Source organism: Callithrix jacchus, chromosome 3 (genome assembly GCF_049354715.1).
Source record: "Callithrix jacchus isolate 240 chromosome 3, calJac240_pri, whole genome shotgun sequence".
Classification (NCBI taxonomy): Eukaryota; Metazoa; Chordata; class Mammalia; order Primates; family Cebidae; genus Callithrix; species Callithrix jacchus.
The window spans coordinates 88,039,840-88,057,846 of record NC_133504.1 but is presented as its reverse complement, the minus strand read 5'-3'; the positions used below and the strand labels follow the sequence as shown (position 1 = coordinate 88,057,846).

General features: G+C 35.2%; 1 protein-coding gene and 1 non-coding gene across 2 annotated transcripts in view; both read right to left on the bottom strand.

The window, feature by feature from the left end:
* Window positions 1-18,007, bottom strand: part of COL25A1 (collagen type XXV alpha 1 chain) — a 518,595-nt gene that overhangs the window by 484,205 nt on the left and 16,383 nt on the right. The gene's annotated exons all lie outside the window — the stretch shown is intronic.
* On the bottom strand, window positions 644-750 carry LOC118152465 (U6 spliceosomal RNA). The gene has a single exon (XR_004741227.3). It is a non-coding gene; the product is annotated as a U6 spliceosomal RNA (small nuclear RNA).

The following is an 18,007-nucleotide window of genomic DNA, read 5'->3' as shown; positions in this document are numbered from 1 at the left end:
GAGTTGTTTGTAATATTCTCTGATGATGGTTTGAATTTCTGTGGAATCTGTGGTGATTTCCCCTTTATCATTTTTTATTGCATCTATTTGGTTGTTCTCTCTTTTCTTTTTAATCAATCTGGCTAGTGGTCTGTCTATTTTGTTGATCTTTTCAAAAAACCAGCTCTTGGATTTATTGATTTTTTGAAGGGTTTTTCGTGTCTCAATCTCCTTCAGTTCAGCTCTGATCTTAGTTATTTCTTGTCTTCTGCTGGGTTTTGAGTTTTGTTGATCTTGCTCCTCTAGCTCTTTCAATTTTGATGATAGGGTGTCCATTTTGGATCTCTCCATTCTCCTCATATGGGCACTTATTGCTATATACTTTCCTCTAGAGACTGCTTTAAATGTGTCCCAGAGGTTCTGGCACGTTGTGTGTTTGTTCTCATTGGTTTCGAAGAACTTCTTTATTTCTGCCTTCATTTCGTTGTTTACCCAGTCAACATTCAAGAGCCAGTTGTTCAGTTTCCATGAAGCTGTGCGGTTCTGGGTCTGTTTCTGAATTCTGAGTTCTAACTTGATTGCATTATGGTCTGAGAGGCTGTTTGTTATGATTTCAGTTGTTTTGCATTTGTTGAGCAGTGCTTTACTTCCAATTATGTGGTCAAAAAATATGGAACGCTTCACGAATTTGCATGTCATCCTTGTGCAGGGGCCATGCTAATCTTCTCTGTATTGTTCCAATTGTAGTATATGTGCTGCTGAAGCAAGCACGACCTATAGCTCTTAAAACCAGATAGGAAAAGTCCACTGAGTTTTCTGTGGGTTTATGAAAAATGGTGTAAGTATAGTTTCAGAAACTCCCATTCATGTAGCATATTGGTGACAAATAATACTGCAAATTTTCATTCCCATAACTGGCAAAACTTAGAAAGCCCAATAAATCAGGTTAAATCCCAGATTTACCTATTATTTGAATAAAAGCTTTTTAAAGTCATGATAAACAAAAAACATTCTCAATTCAAAACATTAAATGTTATTTCCTATTCAATGTATTTATAAAGATCCAGATATCTAAAAAGAAAAAAAAAAAGAACACAAAGAAACCAGAAAATAACCCAATTAAAAGAAAAGCTTTGATGTTTCCCATCAAACTAAATGCATTTCCACTGTAAGTTTTTAGTGCTATAATCAAACAAGATATTTTAACGCTTTGGTTTTTTTCTTTAGTCAGTACAGGTTTGTATGTCTCCTTCATGGATAACATTGTACATACTGAATCATCCCTAATCCAAAAATCTGAAATCTGAAGAGCCCCAAATTCAAAACTTTTTGAACACCAACATGATGTCCAAAAGAAACACTCTGGAGCATTTCAGATTTTTGATTTTCCACATGAGGGATGCTTAACTGTAAGTTTATAATGCAAATATTTCTGACTTAAAAAAAATCTGAAATCTGCAATACTTCATGTCCCAAGCATCTCAAATAAGGGGTGTATAGGTTGAGACCTACATAAAAGAGCCTAAAAGAGCTTTAATCAAATCTGACTTCATCTGAAGCTTGGATGTAGTCTATATTGTCTTTTCTTAGTTAAAACATACATCTATCAAGATCTCTTCATTATTACAAAAAAAAAAAGCGTATTGTAGGAAAAACATTTTGGGCAGAAATCTAAAACTTTTAAATGTCAAGCTAAATTAACCATAAAATCTTCACTGCAAGTAGATAATTTTACTGATTGAAAACTCACCTTTGAACATTTTTAAATGAGGTGTAAATATCTGCAATATATTATAAAGAGCACATTGTTTTATCAAAGCATGATTAATTTTGTCACAGGTAATGGCACAAGCATTAAAAGATTTGGGTGACTGAAGAATGTCTGCAATAATCTGAGCATTTTCCAATAATCTGAGCATTTTCCTTTTTGCTTTGCTTTCTTTTCAGGAGACTGTTAAAATGAGGTAAGCATTTATGTCTATTTTTTCACGATTCTTGTATCCACTTAATGCTGTAAATTACTGTTGTTGTGAGGTGAGAATATGATGACCATTGCCCAAGCTTATAAAGCATATGAAACATAGCTACTTGCATGCATAGAACACCTCTAGAAAAATACACAGGTTATCAGTTACTGTGATTTCTTCTGGGTAGATGAGGAGTTTGGCTAAGGGGTAGGGTAGGACCTCTTTTACCTTTCTGTTCCTGTACAATGAACTTTTATAACCCTTTTAAAAACAACAAAATATTCTAAAATTAAATATATAGAGCCAAAGACATGCACAAATTTAAAACTATCATTTATGAAACAAATTACATGATAACCTAACATGTATAAACCATAGGGAGTAATTTCTGAAGAAGATTTCTTCCACTGCTCAAAGGAAACAAATCCAGATGCCTTGAGGCACAGCAAAGCTAGCCCGAACAGTGTGAGCTGACTCAACAGAAGAACAAGATGCCTAGCTTGTGAGACCAAAGGCTTCCCCTTTCTAAAGAGACCACTTCCTCAACCAGGAGGCTTCCTGTGGCTCCGTCAGTCATGGTCACCTCACTGTTACCATCCCTCCACCCATCCCTATAAAGATTCAAAGTCTTAAAGGGCAGGTCCCTCTCCTAGAGGCTTCTCCTGGAGAATACAGCCTAGCAAGGCTTCATGACATCTCAAGGATTTTGGCACACTTGGTTACTTCTCCACTCGAGTTCCTCAATTACTCCGATCTCATTTTTACCATGTGACACTAATGGTATATGTAACCAAGCCCTTTTTGCACAAAATTAAACCCACTTATTTATTCAGTAAATATTTTTTGAGACTCTAGGTCCTAGGTTAGGCACCTGGACAACTTATGCCATATAATTATTTCAATAAAAATTAGAATATAAAGATCTTAATTATCTAATACTTTGCCAACATAATTACTATAATTCATTTATTGAAAACCCTACTATGGGCCAGCATTGTACTAGATGCCTACTATACATTATTTCTAATTCCTGACAGATATTAATATTTCAATTTTATGGATGAGGAAACTAAGACTGGAAGGATTTTAGTAACTTGCCAAGCCCAGACAGTTGGTAAATAGCTGAGCCAGAATTAGAACGTCTATCTGGTTCCAAAGCCAGAGCCCCTTCCACTGGCTACACCACTGCTGCCTCACTGGAAAATTATCAAGATTCTTTTTCCATCAGTTTTGAATATAATGCTGTTTTTCTTTTTTATTATTACTGTTACACAAAAACACTTGGGTGCAAATTTCCTACTAACATAGAAAAGCAAAGCTAAAATGTTAATTTAATGAAGGACAATAAAATAAGGTTCTTGGTTAAAGGAAGCTGGAAAAGAAAATACCCAATTTCATAGTGTACTGAATTCTACTTCACCTAGCTGAAAACTATATTACATATTTCCTTTAGCCTTCTTTTCTCTTTGACCTTAAATAAGCAGCTAATAAAGAGAATAAATAGTCTTTCCCTTACTAAAATAAATTAGGTAAATATGGTTCTTTCACTTAGATGATAAAACATTCCCAGAAGACCAACTATGTCAACATCTACCCTGTCTTCACAGTAATGTGAAAATCCCATCTACCATCTTGGATTTGCTCTTTGGAGGCCTACATTTTCAAAGCCTCTGTAATTCATTATATTAAATATTACTGAGTGTCAGTCATATGCAGAAGAGAAATTTGACCAGCATCTTTCCAGGGAGTTCTTTATATCAAAAACTTCAACCCTGAACACTATAGTGATTTTTCATACCGACTTCCTTCTTACTTCAAAATTTAAGATGGGGGTTAAGAACCTGAGGAAAAGGTATATAATTTTATAGTAGCCACACTAGACCTTTTCAAAGAATTTGCAGGAAAAATTTCTCTCAAAATTCTAACCATGTTTTCATTCTAAGTGGTATTTTTAATAAATTCTCATTCAACTTGGTAGGCAGTATATTTTTGTAAATTTTTTTAAAGTTAAAAATCAAGGGTGGGCATGGTGGCTCATGCCTGTAATCCTAGCACTTTCTGAGGCTGAGGCAGGTGAACTGCTTGAGCCCAGGAGTTTGAGACCATCCTGGGCAACATGGTGAAACTCCATCTCTACAAAAAAATACAAAAATTAGCCAGTCGTGGTGGTGTGTGCCTGTAGTCCCTGCTACTTAGGAGGCTGAGGTGGGAGAGTCACCTGATTCTGAGAAGTCCAGGTGGCAGTGAGCCGTGATCATCATTGCACTCTAGTTTGGGCAACAGAGTGAGACCCTGTCTCAAAAATAAATAAACATCAAGGTTATATCTTTTTTCAGTTATATCACAACCAAATCACAGAGGAGGATGAAATTGTTCACTGATGGATGCCACATTGTGTAAATGAACTACCACTTGCTACATGCCATTATTTAAATACACCAACTTGTTATTGCCGTTTTATAGCCAAATTTTTTGGGTGAGGGGGAGGGGTTTTAAAGAATATTCATTTGATAGAGTTTTGATTTTAAAAACAATACATTTAGATTTTACTATAGAAGTCTTTGTACTGAGTCCCAATGGAACATTAATGCCCATATCTAAGTATCTTTCTCATCTAGTTCAATGTATCAGAGACAAAAATAAGTCCATTATATTTTGTAGTGTGTGTGTGTGTATGTGTGTGTGCATATATCACAGCCAAATTTTAAAGCAGGAAAACATGTTGGAAATCATTTAATCCAATTCCCTCATGTAATGGGTATAAAACAGAGGGAATTATGAGACTATTAGCTAAGATTAGTCAAATAATCTCCTTTGCAGTATGTGTTTGTTGGTGTTTGTATTCATTTCCCAACAAAGTTCTTTGAAAGCAGAGTTTTCCATCAAATGGAAGTTAAATATGTACTATGGACAGGGCACTATGGGAGTTAGGCCCAGAAATAAATAATTGAGATGCAAAGTCATATTACTACAAACAACAATGGATCAAGGCCTAATAGAGCTTCCAACCATGCTTGGAAGATTTACAGGGAGCCTTATCATCTGAACTGACATTTGAGCATGTCATGAAGTATGGGTAGGCATTTACCAGGCAGAGAACAAGCATGCTGAACATTCCAGGCAGGGGAGACAAAGTCACACAGCAGGAATAGAGAAGGTCTGAGGAGGTGAAGGCTCCCATGGCTGGATATTAAGTGTGGTGTCAAGTGGGATAGAAAAGGAAGGCTGGGGTCAATTTGGGCTCCATCCAAAAAGCAATGATGAAGAAATTGAGGTATTTAAACAGGACATAAGATTTGCATTTGAGAAATGCCCCAATATCTGCCCCGTGAAAAATCAACTGGGAAAGGGTAGATGGGAAAGGCTAAGGAGGATATATGAATTAAATCTATGACAAAGAGGATGAAGAGGTCAGATGCCACACATAGTGTTACTTTCTTTGTAATCCCCTATAGCCATAAGCTCACTGAGATACTTCATTCTTACCAGATTATCAACTGATTACAAAAACAAAGATTAGTGTAATTGTCCTCATTACAAAGTAGAAATCTTCCAATAAAAGGTAATGAAATTTTTAAATTAAAAATTACATAAAAAATATATCCCCAATTGTTTATTAAACTAGATGCTAATAACTGAACATTTTAATTTAACTCAAATTGCTAAATGCCATGCACAGTCTCATACAGTCCTATGGAAAGAGCAAATTGGCACTGAACTACATCAGTGAATTATGCTGTTGAATAATCATTAATACACAGAAAAGTAATGTAACCTTTATATTTCTTGCTATTAGAAAACTATGAAATGCCAACTTGTCAAAACAATATGTTCTCATATGATTATTGCTTCCGAATAGATATAATTAGTTGGTTGAAAGCAATTATATCTGACCTAATGGTTTCCAATATTATCAAAAGTACTAAAGACTACCTTTCTCAGTTCAACAGTAATCCTATTTTAAGGCTAATAATCACTTGTTCGTTGCCAGAAAACCCATCCTTATAATTAGAAAAATAAGACACTAACACCTCCACCATGGGCAAACAGCATTATCCCTCGGTCTCAGTTTTCTTATATGCATATTGTGATAATAATGCTTGTCAAATCTGCTGTCCAAGTTATTGCTTAGAATCAAGACAATTAATGTGATCACTTATAAACTGTAAAAAAAGTTAAAACAAATTAAGGGATCTTTTAAACACACCAAGTTGTTACTGCCCTTTCATAGCCAAATTTTAAAGCAGGAATATATATTGGAAAGCATTTAATTCGATTCCCTCATGTAATGGGTATAGGTGGTAAAAAACCGAACTACTCATCGTCTTTTCTCAGAATTCACAGCACACAGAGTTGGTATCACTCACTTGACAATCAATCTTGGATGGTGTCATATTCCTTTGTATATGCATTGTACCATTCTGAATTTTTCAAAGTATCTATTTTCCTTTCAATCAAATGTTCTATTTACCTTTTGATTAAAAAATTGATAATCAAAAGTTCAAAGTCTACTCTTCTAATTCTCTAATTAAACATACCTGAATTTTCTGTGTGCAAATTACTTTCATCTCAAATTTCTAAGCCACCAGGGTTGGACACCACAAAAACAGATGAAAAGAAAAATATATCATTTTATAAGATTCTAATAAATCAATAGCTATTCTTTTTAGCTTTAGACTGGTTTACAGAGAGAAATTATTTCCTCAGATTAGTTAACTATGGAAAGATTATATTTCCATATAATGAATAGCTAGTAAAGATTCTTTCATCTATCTAATATTTTATATTAACATTGTTGATGAAACATATGCCAAAATATCCTAAAGAAAAGAAATAGACATTTTTAAATGGTAAAAATTATCTTGCCAATAAATTTTTGTTAAAACAAATAATTTAAGAATTCAGAGAAATATGCAAAGCTATCTTTTTCTTTTTAAAATTAAACTATTTAAGGGCCCTGAAAATATTAATTGGAAAATAATATTTTACATATAATTAGAAAATTATAAAATTCAGCAAGTTAAACTGGCACAATAGATATTTAATAGCCTAGTACAAAACATATATCTATAATACAAATTGTCTAGGAACATTATACTGTGAATCTTCTTACATAACACATGGATAATTAACTTTCTCCATGAAAATTTTCAGTGTGTGTTGGCACAGTGAAACCACCGATCATATATTATCACAAATAATTGAGACCCAGAGTTTTTGGTTACTGAACTCCCCTTTCATTGTATTTAAAATATAAAATTAGTTTTTACTCAGAAGGTACATATATACACAATGGCCCTCTTTCTGAAGCCAATGTTTTATTAAAAACATTTTTGTCACTCTACAAAAGGGCACTCTGAGCCTACCAACAAAACAGCTGAAATGTCCCCCTGACTGAGTCTACAAAAAGTGCATGTTCCTTCATGAAGAAGGCGTGCATGTAGCGTGGTTGGAAAGCAAGTACTGGGTCTATTGTATATTGTGTATGATCTAAAGTAGAGAAAACCATCTGTCCTTTTGCCCTGAAAAAGGACCCCCTGTGAGCCTCTTCTCATGAGCCATTATAGTTTCCTTCAACCCTAACACTAAGCAGGCTTTGAACTGACAGCTATTTGTCACAAAAAGCTCATCTCTAGCTACATTTCCCCAGAGGTTTCAAGGGGCTTAGTCTACGATGACCAACCATGTCCTAATAAAAAGATGAGTGTGTCCCACCATAAAGTGAGACAGAGATGTGTGACCCACTTGCCACACAGAATAGAGAACAGTGAATGTAGTCCACTATAGAATATGCAAAGGCTCCTGAGGGAAAAGAAATGAGGATGGCTGAGGGCTTCTGTCTTCACTTTAATGCCAACAAGCAATTCTCTCAGAGTTGTAATGATCCTGTCTCCTTCACTCTTTCTACAAGAAATCTTTATAGAAATTACCATTCCTATTCAGCCCCAGGCAAACTCAAAATCAGTGCATTAGGTTTCTCTCTGTAAAGTTTTTTTTAGAAGACAATCACTTGGTAGTGTTGTTGAATTATCATAGTCCCTAGGGATTGTCTAGCCACCACCCTGGTGCCAAAATGGCGAGAGGCCTTCTACAGCATTGTCAGAGAAAGTCATGTGAGTATTTCTCCTTCCTCTCAACATCCCTCCACCTCCCCTGCTTCTCAATCCACTGGGCAAATACCTACCCATTATTTAGTGTTCAACTCAAAGGCTACCTTTTCTATAAAGACTTCCCTGCTCACTCTCCTCCATATATACTGCTGTCATAGAACTGATAACATTTAATTATCATTACATGTTCTTACTGGGGGATAAACCCTCAAGGATAAAGACTGTCCTATTTTTTATACAGCTACACAGTGTTTGACATAGTAGGTGCTTAAGAACTATTTATGGTATAATACTTTTGGGGGAAAACTTACAAAACTCGGTTTTATTCAACTTATTGAGCAGAAGAGAGCACCATCTTGAAGAAGTCTTAGCAGGATCTCCAAAAGGATAGAAGAGGTTAGGGAAGGAAACGTTCAGGGTTTTAGGGGCTGGTGTCGGTCACGGGTGGAGTAGTTTCAGGGTAGAAGTTACTCGGTGTGGTCTAGGCAGGAATTGCTCTGTACTGTAATTCTTAATTCTCTCAATGATGGTGAGCCCACCACATGAAAAGAAAGCCATTTTTAAACAACCTTGTTAGAGGGGAAAAATTTCTCTTATTTTCATCAAAAATGTGCTCCCTGTTCATTTCCACCCCGGGACCCAAGTTGTGCCCTGTAGTAGAAACAGCCCACCACACATTGGAAGACAATCACCATGCTTTCCTTAACATCACTGCCACTAGTCACTTCTAGCTCTTGTCCTTTGCAAGCTAAATGTTTCCATTCTCTTCCGCTGTCATTCCTTACAAGATAAATTTTAGATGCTTTCATCTTCATTGCTCCCCTCTAGAACCATTCTAGTTTGTAACCATTTCCTTCGAAATCAAAACAAAATACTGCATGCATGATTCAAATTGTGCATCACGTAATAGAACTACTACTTATTTTGTTCCAGGAAATAATATTGTTATTAATATAGCATTAATTATTACCCCTTAGCCTTCTCCTTGGTATCCCTCTCTCCATGCTTCTGAAAGGGATGGTTAAATATTTCAATAGAATTTAGGAACTCTGTTTCTTCAATGACGATGTATTTAACCAAACAGAGAGAAACTCGTGTATAAAGTCCATTATTATCCATACTAATTTAGAGATTTTGTTAAAAGCCACAGATTGCAAGCGTTGCTTCAAGTAATTAGTCTGGTTAGAAGACAGAAGGCAAGGGTGGGGCTAGGGTGAGAACTGGAGAGTGGGGAAGAAAAAAATCTTAACTGAATTCTTCAGTTTGAAACAGATTTTTTAACATTTTCTCTTCTAAAAGTATCTAGCAACTAAATTAGATTTGTCCTATATGTAAATATCAGAACAATATCCCCAGAAACACCTGTATTTTCATATGCTTCAAACAACAAGAGTCTTTGTCGAAAATACCAACACATAAATCACAGAAAAATTTCACTTAATAATACCCTGGGAATAGTAAATACCCTGGGAATCTTCCAGAGAACTTAGATGACATAGCATTTTTATGTATTGGTTTCTGATTCTACAGTCCAATATTTGAGCTTTCTGGCCCAATTAATAAATTTTATTATTATGCTTCACCATGACTTGGATGTTAATATTATTCCCCATTTCTAGAACTGCAAACAAAATGTGCTATTATTTTAATGAGCTTGGGCTGAATCAGCATATCTATTCAGGTCACTCTCTGAAGCACAGAAATAGAACTTGATCTATATAATTTCAAATCCAACATAGTCTACTTGTCAGACAGCATGCAGCTATGTAGCTTTATAAATGTTCAGTGATTATATACTTTGGTGTTCATATTTCTTATAGTTCAAATGGTATCTTACAAAGAGAAATATTTGGCAATTTCATCAAAGAAAAAGCCTGGATGCCTTAAACTATTAATTTTTATTGAATTTAGTCCTATAATTATTTGGGAAATGTTTTATATGTTTTTCCTATGAAAGTTACATTTGTAGAGCTGAAAGTCCATGGGCCAGCTCCTTGAGTATTCTGAAAAACTAAATATACTATCAAATATATATAAAATGTATTCTTGTGAAAATTTACAGTACAATACACTGAGTACTTAAGTCTGGCTAATTGCAGGAAATTGCCTTCTGTTAATGATGTAGTTAAAACACAAATATTGTCCCCATGGAACACCTTCTAGTTGCAATCCTGTTTATAAAGAATTTGGTGACTTGGCATAATACTCACTTTCCTTAAAGGACTCTCTCTTGACAAATGATTCCTTTTTAAGAAAAGCTTCTTAGTCCTCCAGGCTGTTCTAACAAAAATACCATAAGCGAGGTAGCTTATAAAAGTAACATTTATTTCTCACAGTTCTGGAGGCTGGGAAGTCGAAAGTCCAGGGGCCAGCAGATTCAGTGTCTGGTGAGGGCCCACTTCCTCATGAATGGCACCTTCTAGCTGTGTTCACACATGGTAGAAGGGGCAGGTTAACTCCCTAGGGACCTATTTATATGGGCACTAATCCAATGTATCTGGTCTCTATCCTTATGAACTAGTCACCTCTCAAAAGACCTACCTCCCAATTCTATCACACAGGAGATTCATTTTTAACATATGAGTTTTGGGCAGGAGGCGGGGAGACACAGACACCCAGATCACATCAAAATGAAAATTAATCCTCCAATTTGTTGTAACTACCTCACAATTCTATTTCAATTTCTGCATTAATTATGTGGCTTACGGTAAGATATTCATAGCCAAGGACCAAGGAATGCAACAGATTTCATGTTCAGCCAGTAAGAAGGGAATTTTAGGATTTCTTAAAAATATACCTAACTGGCTGGGTAAAGTGATTCATGCCAGTAATCCCATTGCTTTGGGAAGCCGCAACTATCCTGGGCAAAATAACAAGACTCCATTTCTACAAAAAATTAAAAGATCAGCCAGGTCTGGTGGTTCACACCTTAGTCTCAGCTGCTCAAGACTCTGAGCTGAGAATAGATCGATCCCAGGCTTTTGAGGCGATAGTGAGCCATGATTGTGCCACTGCACTTCAGCTTGGGTGACAGAGCGATACCCTGTCTCAATCAATCAACAATCAATTAAAATAAAAAATATACCTCTCTCATAATTAGAAATAAACTGTGAGTTTTTGAAAAGTAAAATGTTTATAAAAGTAAATAAACTAATATAAAAGATAAATGTATACATAGGCACATACACGTGTTGAAAAGCTTTTATCAACTGTTAATTATTTTCTGTTAATAAGTCATATCCACAACAATCATGTGAACATTTGCTCTTTATTTTACTATGTATCTACATTTCCTCTTTCTCCAGCATCTTGGAGCTTTACCTTCTTATCTTACATTTGTTTTCTGCAGACCAAACCAGTTCTGAAAATTCTACCTTTGGGGTACCAACATGAACAGTCTGCTCTAATAAAGAATTCCTAATCTAAGATCCTCAGAATACTGAACAATGAGGCAGGGTCTAAGATCTAGCAAAGAGTTTACATGGTCTTGTGAGGAAACTAGAATTCCTAGAGCTTTTCCATAAGTTTGGCCTGTACCTGCCTGCATTGGTCTATCTAGGTCTGCTATAGAAACCATGATAAAAATTTAAAAGGTTAAACATTTCACAGGACTGAACAGTGAAAATGACATGATTAAGTGTTGAGGCTTCCTTTCTCTTGATCACCAACGTGCATTACCATATGTTCAAAAGAAGTTTAGAGACAAGAAACAACTCAAATATCCATCAATTGAGAGTATTTTTTAAATTGCACACCCATTCAGTGGAATCCTATTTAGATATCAAAGCAGCAAAAGATGAGACAGCATCACCTATAAAACATTCTTACCAAAAATGTTCAACCTGAATTTTATCAAGTTTACAGGAAACATAAGAAATACCAGAGAAGTGAAATAACACCATGCATAAACAAATAATTGAGAACATACAACATTCTAACAAATACAATGTCTAAACCTTGAATAGAACTTGGTTTGGGGGAGAAAAGTTAGCTACAAAGACATTCATGAGACATGGTGGAAACCTAAATATATGCTGGATATTAGATGACATTAGGAAATTAGTTTCTTAGTTATGATTATAGTATTGTGGTTATAACTTTAGAAAATTCATGCTGAAATACTTAATGGTAAAGTGGCATAATATCTACAACTTACATTCAAATGGTTCAACAAGACACATACACATGTAGCTATAGATATAAAAGATACAAATATGTAGATAGACAAAGCACATCCAAAAATGTTAGACTTGACTATTAAATAGGAAAAATAATTAATTGGAAGAGTACAAGAAAAGAATTTTATAAAACAGTATGCAAAAGGCTCTTCTAAATTTGTATAGTTGACTACAAGCAATTTATATACTAGTTACCATTCACTAGTTTTCAAAGAATAAAATTACAATTAAACTAAAGCTGATCGGGGAATTGCTTAACTTTTCTTTGATTATCCAGAATGCAGTCAAGGAACCATACAGTGGAGAGGTTGTTATAAATTTACTTAAAGTCATTCTCCAAAACCTGATTTCTTGAACAAATTTCCACATCAGCTCCTATATTTTTGCAATTCTGTTATTTTCCTAAATATGGCAAAAAAAAATCTAGATTCCAAATAAATAAGGTATTTTTTAAAGTAGGAGGGATGGAAAGAACAGTTATTTTGACATTTTAGACTCCTAAAACAGTAGAAATTTTAATTTCTACTAGCACTCCTCCACTCAAACCGCCTTAGGAATGTGTAGATGACCAGACAGTCCCTTCTAGAAGGCACCTGAATATGAGCTGGATGTGACCTAAAGAGGTAACAATGGTGTTAACTACTAATAATCTTCTCAAAACCGTATTTTATATGCAGGAAGATCAATAGCATTCAATAACAGAAAAAGCCACTTCCAAGTTCTTAAATGTTTATTCCATGGTTACTAATCTAATCATTTTGGAAAAAATAACTGGTCTAAAAGATTATACCCATGTAGTTAATAAAAAGTAATGCAAAAGCAAAGATAACTACAGGAGGGTTTTAAGACTATAGCTTTATTTTAGAGCAATATAAGCACTTTTTTAGTTATACTACTAAACTTTCTTCCTTAAAAACACTTTCCCTGCAAGAACAGTAAGTGCCCTTTCTAAGTCACCATCGAATGTGTGATTGTTAATATAATCATAAATTCTCCTAGATGAGCCTAAGGGGGTATGTCATTATGACATGCTGCAGGAAACAGAAAACCAACCTAATGAGAAAAATGATGATTTACACACTTAAGTTATATTTTTGCTTCAAGTTTGTTTTTAAAGCTAGTTTATGAACTCATCTCTCAGTGAAATTTTTTTTTAATATGAACACTGAAGTTCATACTAAGCAATTCTTCAGCTACTCTAAAAAACAGAATAAAATGTTGATGGATTTCTGGCTGGGTTTTAAATCCAGCTCCCCAAAGAGTGAGAAGAACAGAAACCAAAGTTCCTGCAAAGTGTTCAGGACAGAACTTCAAGAGTGATTACCATTAACGAAAATACTCTTTTCAACTTAGATAACTACAGTGTTTTCCCCTTGATGGCACAACAATTGAGCCAGTAGCAGAATTGGAAAAGAACTAAAAAGTGTTGCCTATAAATGAGAAAAAAACAATGAAAAAGACAAAGCTGAGCCAATCAAAACATCACTGATTTGTGGTACAGTGGAAAATAAACAGATTTTAGAAGGAATTCTGAGTATGTGTCATTTAACTATTTACAGAATCAAGAACTGTGAAAGATATTCTTTAATATCGTTTGCTAATCATTTATACTACGCTTTTATCACCCCACCTTTCTGAGTTCACCACAATGCTGATGGAGGATACCTGGAGATCAGCACTTTCATTTCCTGGCTAATATGCCATTTCACTGTTCACTTGATGGCTTCATAAAATTAGAACCAGTAATTCCACCTTTATGTAAATATCGGCAATGCACACAGATAAACAACGCAACATTATTTATAAAGATACCAAAATAACCTAAATGTATATTTTTAAAGTTCAATTCTGGTAAATGCAAATGAGTATCATACAGAAATATAGCATGGCTTTACAATGAGTATACTACCTTTATAAGAAAAAACTTTAAGTTTGCTGTGTTCTAGTATGAGGTCTTGAGAACACTCACTTAAGCTACATATTACTAACGTTATTTGATTCAGACTACACATAAAAGGCTTTGATGAAACTAAAATGTTTATTGTACCTAATTATGACAAGTTACTCTCTAAGCTTTGTTACTATTGCTCTATGCCTGGTGGAGCACTGAAGAAAAAAGGATAAATATCTTATTTTTAAGGAAAGAAAAATACAATAATATTCTTAATAAACATACGAACAAGGTGTATAGTCTGAAATGTGTCACATGAAAAAACTAAGCAGCATTAAGTAGAAAGGATAATTGAGTTGAAAAAGGAGAAATGTATATAAAATATGTTACTTCTTTTTTTCTCCAAAACTGAAAATGTCTCTGTGTATTTGAGTTAGATAGCTACTATAGCAATCTTTCTGCCTCCGCCCGCCAAGTAGCTGGGACTACAGTCATGTGCCACCACACCAGGCTAATTTGTTTTCTTTTTATTAGAGATTGGGTCTCAGTATGTTACCCACTATGTCACTTGTCTCAAACTCCTGGACATTAGTGATCCTCCTGGCTTGGCATCCCGAAGTGCTAGGATTACAGGTGTGAGCCCCCATCAGCCAGCAAAGTTTTTAAAAAAATAACTTGAATACTTTTAGGTAGGTCCTACAATCCAATCTGCTGGCAAGATAGCCTAGTCTAACAAACTTCACACGAGTGTGATACTTGTCTGACATTTGAGTTTGTTTCCGGCTTTAGACTTTAGTCCTATCCAGAGTACCTTCATTCATACTCACGTTTGTTCCCCTTTGCTTCCATTTCTTCCTTCTTTCTAGAAACTCATCAAGCCCTACTTCTGCAAGTTGAGAAACACTTTATTAATCTTAGACTATCTCAGCTAAAGTTCTGCGAACCTCCAAACTACTTCCCTCCAAATATCCTTGGTGAAAAACATCTATCAACCCACTGAACAGCTTACCCTTAGTCATATTATTATATCTAAATGGGAAAAATCAGTGTTCTATGACCAAAAAAGCTTAGAAACCATGCTATATTACATTTTCCAATTTGGAGACTCACAATGCACAGTCTACAGTAAATAAATCTGCTTATATGTGTTTAATTTAGTGTACCTCTAATTTATTTGATCCTGAAAACCTTCTTTCTCACAACGTTTTTTAACAATAAAAAAGAAATGTGACCAGGCACACTGGCTCACACCTGTAATCCCAGCACTTTGGGAGGCTGAGACAGGGAGATTACCTGAGGTCAGGTGTTCAAGACCAGACTGGCCAACATGGTGAAACCCCGTCTCTACTAAAAAATACAAAAAATTAGCCAGGCATGGTGGCATGCGCTTATAATCTCAGCTACTCAGGAGGCTGAAGCAGCAGAATCGCTTGAACCCAGGAGGCGGAGGTTGCAGTGAGCCAAGACCATGCCACTGCACTCCCGCCTGACCTGGGTGACAGAGTGAGACTCTGTCTCAAAATAGAAGAAAAGAAAAAGCAATGGTGCTCTGAGGAACACAGTTGAAAGCACTGCAATGCATAGAAGACAAGTAAATGGATCACTGTAAAAAAGACAATTCCAAAGGTGCTCATAAATAGATTATTGGCAACTAAAAGAGAAAACTACCAGAAAGCCAAGGGGCTCTGTGCATTTTATTACAGAATCAGAAGAAAACACCCCAGCCCATTTTCATCAAATTTCCAAGTCATATGGAGGAAAGGAAGTTGGAAATTTATTGAAAGAATAATTATTCCAACAAATCCCAACAAGACTGGATTTAGGTTTTATAAACAGAGATAAACATTTAGTACAAATATATATATGTAGTCTAGAATTTGCCCCCACACACACACATACCCCATCCAAAGGAAAAAAAAAAGACCTATATGATAGTGAGAAAGACAGGACTTAACAACATACGTAAAAAATACTTGAGGATTTTCATCAGTGCTAAATTCAATGTCAGTCAACAGAATTATGAGACCAGCAAGAAAGTTATTACAATTTTAGTCTGCTTTAGTTAGCAGTATAGTTTCTATAACTAGGGAAGTTTTCCTCTCTCTCATTCTTGCTTATGCCTGTCAGGCCACATCTGGAGCTTGAGAATCAATTGCACAAATTTAAGAAAGAAATAGATGAGCTGGAACCTCTGAATTAAGGGAATTTATTCTAAAAATAAAATCATCAATAGGAAATATAGGTTATTTTAAATACCTGAAGAGTTATCATAGTACAGAGGTACTCAATTTGTTTTTTATGATGTAGGGTGAGAATGGTATACAGAATCAAATGATCCATGCTATATAAGGAGATGAATTTCAACCTAATAAAAAGATGAAGTTTTCTAACAAACTTGTCCAAAATTGAAAGGTCTATTTCAAATGATAATCATAAACTGAATGACTTATGTCACCAATTATTATAGCCAGAATGTCACTAAGGGAATCCAAATATCAAATGTCATGTATGTCTGAACAACCTTCAAACACACTCTCTCCAACACTGAGGTTTAAAATACTAGCCAAGGCAGCAGTGTCCCTTGGAGACAACTTTATCAGGAATAACGCAATTCACACAATTTGAAAAAAGGGATTATCAGTGCCAGTGGGGGCAAGAAGCTGAATGCTGACTCAAGAGTTGATGGTTCAGCTTTCAGGATTTTGCAAGCCCAATGTTAAACACAGTGATTATTAAAACAAATTTTATGAACTTACAGTTTAAAAATGACACTAAAAGCACAGCTAGTAAACACTCAAATGTCACTTCCTAACGTCACTTCGTTAACTTGAAATCAACCCTGGTAGGATATTTACACCCAAAAAACATGCAAATGCTACAAATCAGAGGAGGGGGGGTTGTCTTTTTTTTTTTTTTTTTTTGAGAGTGCTTAAGCATTTATCAGCAGCATACCACATTAGTAATACCTTAATCAAGAAGAATTTATTAGGCTTCCAGCCTGGTAGAACAGAAGTAGGAACAATCGTAATCTTTCTCAGGAAACAGAAGAAACAGGAAATAGTATCTGAACGTTTGAAAGTTATCTGTCATCCTATTAAACTGCAGTACAATTACACAATAATGTATAGCCTTCAAAAATAATGATGGAAATCAATTTGTGTTAGGAAAATATGCAACAAACTCTATCTCTGGAGAGAGAGATGGGATACTGTATACCACTTTTAATTCAAGTATCTGCATTTTGCCATATGCATAGATCATTTAAGAATAATAACAACACTATCAGCAAACACAAAGAAAGAGGTCAACCTTGAGGTACACCTTGAGCATCAGGCAATAGAAGCAGCTAGAATGTAGAGGAGAAAATAGCTTTGACAAAACAATAGAAATAAAATTCTTAAGGCCCCAGCAGGCACTACAAAGGATCCCTCTTGATGAAAAGATCATCATATATTCTGACTGTTCTGACTACCCTTCATTTCCCATTCTTCTAATAGAACTAGCTGCAGAGTACATATTCTTGCCTTTTTTATTAACTAGGAGTAAGTAAAGAATGGTTCTCAACTGGTTCTCAAATTTTTGCTCCCTCTGGGACATTTGCAAGATTTGGAAACATTTTTGGTTATGAAGCCAAGGGGTGCAACTGGCATCTAGTGGATAGAAACAAAGGATGCTGCTAAACATCCTATGATGCACAGGCCAGCAGCCCCAACAATAAAAAATTAACCAACCCAAAATATCAATAATGGGAAGGTTGAAAATCTGTATACCACTGCTACTGAGGGCCACCTAATTGGATCTCTGTTCTTACAACCCAAGGGAGTCTAACCAAGAACCAGAGATTCTGCCTTCGCTAGAAAACATGACCATTGAATCTGATCC